This window comes from Manihot esculenta, chromosome 1 (genome assembly GCF_001659605.2).
Source record: "Manihot esculenta cultivar AM560-2 chromosome 1, M.esculenta_v8, whole genome shotgun sequence".
Lineage (NCBI taxonomy): Eukaryota > Viridiplantae > Streptophyta > Magnoliopsida > Malpighiales > Euphorbiaceae > Manihot > Manihot esculenta.
In genome coordinates, this window is record NC_035161.2 from 28,225,793 (window position 1) to 28,233,125 (window position 7,333).

Below are 7,333 nucleotides of genomic sequence, written 5' to 3' on the forward strand. Positions count from 1 at the left end.
TGTATGGGATTAAACAGGTTTCCAGGTTTTATGTCAGGCTTGCTACGGGTCCCGGCGGTCTTAAGCCGATCTGGATCCTAGCGCCGGTAGCGGTCCGATTTTCGGGTCGTTACAATCAACAATTTCCACAAAAATTTGAAACTTTACATCTACCAAGCTTAACCTGTGCATGCACATTAACTCTGTAAACATAAAACCCCCATACTAGAGCCCTCATCAAATGCTCTAGTTGGGTCATCATCATACATTAAGCTTGGTTCTCAACATATATCATTATAAACCATACTAATATATAGATCATGTACAAAAGGAAATAACCAGCTCTAGGGCCAAGCACAACTCTATCACCAATATTCATTACATTATTTTACAATACATGTCCACTACTGAACTATTACATAACTTTACTCCTGTAGCTATCCCATGCTATCTCTGGCCCTGCAAACCTGAGGGTTAAGGAGAGGGGTGAGCTACTAGAGCCCAGTGAGTAGAGCACTAATAAAATCAATAAAACATGCCTCCATGAAATGCAGCATATCACAAATAAAGCATATCAAGGATGAACTTGTCACCAATAGTCCTGACACATTGCACTAGTGCCAGGGCGTAGCATGGGCTCCTGGTCTTTCTCATCACATCACAATACCATAACTTGTGCCAGTGGCGTAGAATGAGCCTCTGGTCTTTTACATGGTGCCAGGGTGTAGCATGAGCTCCTGGACTTTCTCATATATCATGCCAGGGCATAGAATGGGCCTCTGGACTTCCCTCAAGGACTAAAGGATCATTCAACATTCATCCACATCCATAACATATAATGCAATGCAACATATTCGTGAGTTCGAATGCAATACATCCTATATACACATGGCATTTATGATGCATGAGTCATGCTAAAACCGTTTATTTAATTGAAAATATAGTTCAGTTCTACTCACCTCTAGTAGACATTGGAATACCTCTGAACTGGCTAACACTGAGGGTCTCCTTGGTTCCTCGGGTCCGAACCTACACAGGTGGACTCAAATGAGGTCCCGACATACTCTAGCATAACTCTAAACATTCCCCCAAAAATTCCCTAAAACATCTCAAACATGTATGGAAAAACAAGCAAAGGAAGGCTGGACAGGGGTCTTTCGGCGGCCGAACCCCTCTCCAGATCCGAAACTCATTCACTTTCGGCGGCACCTTCGGCGGCCGAAAGTCCCTTCCAGATCCGAAAGTCTAAACTTTCGGGGGCAAGGTTCGGGGGCTGAAAGACCTTCCAGAGCCGAAAGTCACCCACCTTCGGCGGCATGTTCGGCGGCCGAAACTCCCTCCAGAGCCGAAAGTCCAAACTTTCGGGGGCGAGTTTAGGCGGCCAAAACAGCATCCATAAGGGGTTCGGCAGCCGAACCTTGCTTCGGCGGCCGAACCTGAGTTCTCCAAGAAGGCAGAACTCGGGTCAAACATTCTTACTCAGCCTCCAAAACCTTACCACACACTCTCAACATGCAACCAACCTCTCATAAACATGCATATACCCTAATTTATGCATATAGGAGCTTAAAAACTAGTTCAAACTCCTCAAACACTAACAAAGCATCTCATATAGCATATGATCAACATATACTCCAACTCCTAGATCCACTCTAATCATGCCATAAAACTCCCTTAAACCCTTTCAAACATGCTTAAAACATAAGGGAAGGTGAGGATCCATGCTTATCTCTTGAAGGTTAAGAGGCTTGATGGTCCTAACTTAGAGATGTGGAGGGAAACGATCCAAAAATCTCCAAGACTTTCAACTTTGCCTTCTTTTGCTCAAAACTTCAAAAATCAAGTTAAAAACTCATTAAAACTTGCATGATTTGGAAGAACAAAATGAAAATAACCAAAGGAGGACAAAAACCTACCTTTGCACGAAAAGAGAGTGAAAACACACTCCATTTCTGGTCAAAGGGGCTTTTATAGGTGGCCAACCGCCTCTCCTTCGGCGGCCAAAGCTGCATGCAAACCTCCACCACCTTCGGCAGCCGAAGTGTGGATTCGGGGGCAGCAAAAGCATGCAACTTTCTGCGGCCGAACGTCACTTTCGGGGGCCGAACCTAGAAATGGCCTCCTTGCTCTTTTCCTTTTCAAAACTCAATTTTCTTACTCAAAACCATAAACTCATGTCAAAACATTTTGAAAAGCCTCTGTTTTACCCCTTAGGATGGCTCCGACATCCCTGAATCAGATGCCAACGGAGATTCCGCCGAAAAGCAGGAATTTCGATGTTGGGGTCTAGCCGGGTATTACACCAACCATCCCCAAACAGTTAGCCGTGAAACAGAAGAAAGGGAGAGAAGAGCTGGGGAAGAGGAAGAACCGGAGGCCAGGGTTCATGGAAGGAAGGTGAGAGAAATGATTGAGAATGATGGTGCCGACAGTTATTTCGCTAGAACAACTAGGTGGATGAGAAGCGAAATGGAAGAGGAGGAGTACCCCCTGGAGAAGAAACCCAGGCAGGAGGAAGAAAGTCTAGATCAAAAGCTGCAAAAAATGAGAGAGCAGCTCTTGGCCGAGTTGGGAATGAAGGATCAGAATCAAGTTCTCCTGCCCACCTCTTCACCCTTCTCAAAGTGGGTACAGCAAGAGACCGTCCCCAAAAAATTTATGATGCCGCCTGTGGCTGCATACGACGGAGCGGGAAACCCCCGGGAGCATGTCTTGAACTACAAGACTTTCATGGAGCTGCAGACTTTGTCAGATGTCTTGATGTGCAAGGTATTCCCAACGACACTCTCGGGGCCAGCACAGGCGTGGTTTAATAGCCTTGAGGCTAGAAGTATCAGCAGCTTTGGAGATCTGGCCACTCGCTTCATCAGCCGGTTCATCGCCGGGGTGCCCGCAGATAAAAAGACGAGCTACCTAGAGACGATCAGGCAGAGGAGAGACGAATCACTCAGGGAGTACGTCGCCCGTTTCAATACGGAGGCCCTACAGATTCCCGAGCTCGATGAGGGAAGGGCGGTGGAAGCCATGCAGAAGGGGACGACCTCTGTCGAGTTCTTTGGCTCATTGAGCAGGAAGCCTCCGACCTCACTGGCCGAGCTGATGAAGCGGGCTGAAAAATACATAAGGCAGGATGATGCCTTAGTGACAAGCAGGTTCGCCAAGAGAGCGACAGATAAGGAGAAAACACCAGAGGAAGGGAGGTCGGAGAGGCACGAGAAAAAGCATGGCAAAAGGTCTGAGCCATACAGACAACCCTGGGAGCGAAGGGATCAAAGACCTCTCCCTCCTCGGGTCTCAGAACAGAGGCCACTCCCTCCGTGGGTTCCAGAAAAGCCGACCCCACTCAATGCCTCTAGAGCCGAAGTGCTCATGGCCGTCCAGGACAAGGAGTTTCTCTAATGGCCCAGGCCTATGAAAACGGAAGCAAACCAATGAGATCCTGACAAATATTTTCAGTACCATCGTACGCACGGCCACGACACTAATAGCTGCTTCCAGCTGATCACAGAGATCGAGAGGCTGATAAAAAGAGGGCACCTCAAGAACTTCATGAAGAAACCGGAGGGACAAAGGCCTCAGCCGAATCCGGCAGCCCAAGTGCCAAGAAGAGCGGGAGCTGGACCAGTGAATGATGGGTCCAGTGGGACCATCAACATGATTGCTGGGGGAAGTCCAGCCCATGGCTCCAGTGTGTGAGCCTGGAGGAGGCAATAAAGGTGATGAAAGAGACACACAGGGGAATGTGTGGAGCTCACGAAGGAGCAGGAACACTGGCCAGTAAAATATTCAGGCAATGGTACTACTGGCTCACTGATAAAAAAAAAAAAAAAGAGAGCGGCAATAGGCAAGTTGACACCGACCTAGGAGGGTCCCTTCAGAATAGCAAAAGTGGTCAAACCAGGAATATACCGAATTGAAGATATGCAGGGAAACCCTGAGCCCCATGCTTGGAACATCCAGCACTTGAAAAGGTACTCCCCCTGAGGTATCGTCAAATGTAAAAGACCTATTGTATCTTAAAGCATGGTAATAAAATAGGCGTTGATTATCGTCCCTATTCATTATTTGTCTCTACTCACATTTGCTTTCATGAAAGAAACAAAAAAGAAAAATGAAACAGGCAAAAATGCCCAAGACCTCAGTTAGGTAGGTGACCGAGCTCCCAAAAGGCCCCTGGCACCACAAAACCGGCTGAGGTGACGAAGCGACAGTAAGGCCAATGAGCCCGAATCTTGCTCAGGACCTCAAAGAGATACAAGACCAGGATCTCGTAAGATCTCCTGAAGCAAAAATGGCCAGGATCTCGTAAGATCTCCTGGAGCAAAAATGAAATTATACGACCAGGATCTCGTATAAGGCTCGTCAAGAAAGCAAGAAATTAAGTATTGACTTCACAGTGAGGAAGATGAAATTCCGAACTCCTGAGCTCGTCACACAGATGGCGCAAAAGCCTAAGCAAAGAACAAAAACCTGAGCTCCTTAATCCGCTGAATGGACGGACTCACGACAAAAGTAAGAAATCCTGTCCACAGCTGGTATTAACTTACAGTAAACAAACACTTAGCAAAAATGACCCTGGGAGAGGAAAACGACAAAAAGCTGAACTCTCCATCCCAGTGGAGCATACAGCCCAGACCGCACCGACTGACAAAGGGTCACTTCTAGAGGGACCAGATATCCGAGTTCATAACCAGAAAGAGAGGTCAAATCGTCTAAAATGAAGCCGCGCTGTTACAAATAAGGTCTAGGGATTTACCCCCTCACCACTCATGTAATAAATACTGAGGAGGTAAAGGGGCAACTCGAGGAGAAATCCAATGGCGTGAGCAGATGAGACCCCAGCTTCAGTTCCTGTCAAATCAGAACTAAAAGCAAAAAAGCCAGCCCTGCTCATCACCTTTAAAGGTACATGATCTGACTTATTGTTATTAAGCAAAGGCTATATGCCCGAGTTCATAGTAACAAAGTAATAAGAGAAAAATGAGAATGTCCTTACATGAATCATAAAAACTCATAGGTCAAGAGTTCAGCCCACTGTTAAAAACAGAGCTCACGGGTACAGCTAGTTCAGCTCGAAAAGAGTGTACAGATAAGAATGCCTTAGTAAAATAGATAAATTTATAAGTCAAAAGTTCAGTCAATTGATAGAATTTCAGTTCTGATGGGCTTGAAGGCAAAAAGGAAAAAACAAGCAAAGTAAAGGAAAATGAAATTTCATTCAAAGAAAAAAGAAGATTTACAGTCTAATCACCCACTCTACTGAAGGAAAAACTGTCCTCAAAGCACTTACATGCCTAGGTGCATCATCATCTACATTTACATCACTATCACCTACACTATTATCTTAGCTTTCAATTCAGGAGAATCCTTACAGTTCGGAAGATGAGCTTTATGAGTCTGTTGGATTCCCCCCTTTTTTAGCTCGGCGGACTCCCTATACTCCCTTAGACGCTCCTTACACCCCAGCTGAACTCTGTCTCGCTATTATAAGGGAACTGAACAAGTTGATACCCATAAGCATCTCTCACTGTTCCATCATATGCTGTGTGTATATCACGCATGAAAAACATAAGTCTTCAAGTTAAAGTCCCAGGAAGATTAGCATTGTCACTGGAAAAACTATCCCGACTGGTTACTGAATGAACAAAACATTCCACGGGATTCAAGTTGGTTAAAAAAGAACCTTCAACAACAGCAGAGGGGATATAACACTTGGCAAATTCAGTCGCATTGTCACCCTTTTGCTCATTCAAAGCAGCACAAGAAAATTGGTGAGGCATTCTGAAGGGCAATGGAACAAGTGAATGTTGTGAACCTACACACATACTATGTTGGACTAATTTTAGCAGATTACCCTTGCTTCCTGATTTAAACATAGCCGTTAATACATTGTCCTTACTTGCATATTTGTAAGTTAAACTTTGAATATCACGAAACACATGAACATTCCCCACAGAGGCGATCTCAGCCCTGCTTGCAAGGACCCCCATCTCAGCTACGGAGACCTCGAGCCTCTCTCCAGAAGCATCGCCAGAAGGCGGGGCAGGCTTCGCCCCCGTCAACCCGGAGTCCTCGCTCGGCCTTGAAGTCCGAGGGGACCTGAGAGCTTGAACAACTAGAGCGGCTGAGATCGACCCGCCACTACTTGGCGACCTTGAAGATTCGGCACCTCGAGAGCTTGGCTTCGGAGCTCGGACAGAAGCAGGGGGAGGAGGCCGGCAGGACGACCTGGACGATATGACTTTGGCCACTTGTTGGGTAACCCCCCCCCCCCCCGCCGATTGCCCTACTAGGAGGACGTCCGAGGCAACGTTCAGGCTCCCCCCAGATAGCGTAAGAATCTTAGGGGGCTTAATCTTATCCTTCTTCATCTCAGAAGCTGCAAAGAAAAATCCAAAATCTGGGCAAGTCATAACAATTCTCAATAAAAATCACAAAAGCAAGATTACAACAGACCTCCATAAGAGACAAAGTAATAAAATTTTTGGCTCGCAGTCCGAAGAAGGTATCGAACAGACGCCCTGTGGATGTAAAACCCCCGCTCAGACAAACAGATCCGAAAGAAGACATGAAGAGAATGAAATTAGGGGTCAGCATTCGAGAAGCAATCTTGAAATACTAGAAAACCCCGTAGAAGAAAGGAGATGAGAGAAAGGATAAATCATACTCTTTCTGTTTAACAGAGAAAACTAAGCTCACGTCTTTCTGAGGATCGATTATACCGGAGCTATGTGAATCAGGAAGAAAGATCCTCTCCTTCCGGTGAAGGTCCCGAAGGTGAAAAGGGGGGTGATATCAAGATATACCCTGAGAATGAGATTTTTATGTTGGACGGGGTGATGCTAGACTCTAGGCTAGCGGTATCAGGATCCTTAAAAGCTATTCATGAGAAAGGAAGAAAAGCGTACCTTGAAGATAAAAGCAGGGAAGTGAAGATGGCAGTGTGCACGAAGAACAGAGGAAAGCCAGAAGTGGAAAAAGGCAGAGAGGATTCGAAACTCAAAAGGACAAAAAGGTGAAAGGGTGTTATGAGGCAAGCTGTACATAAACAGGCGCGGTCATAATGGTTCTTGGAATTTACCCCCTCATCAGTTGGGCAATAACTGACGAGAAGGTAAAGGGGCAATTGATGACCGCTGGACTTCTTCACCCCGATCTAAGGCCAGGCCCATTAAGATAGCCCATAATCTGAAGGCTTCTAAGTCTCCTCCAAGAACCAGGCCCAGTCCGCTCAGCTTAAAGACCAGGCTCCAGTCAGATTCTTCAATCAGGCCGGTCTAGCTCGTTCGGCCTGATAAACAGATCCTATTTGGGCTCAGTCCTAATCTAATCTCCCGGACCAGTTCGGAACCAG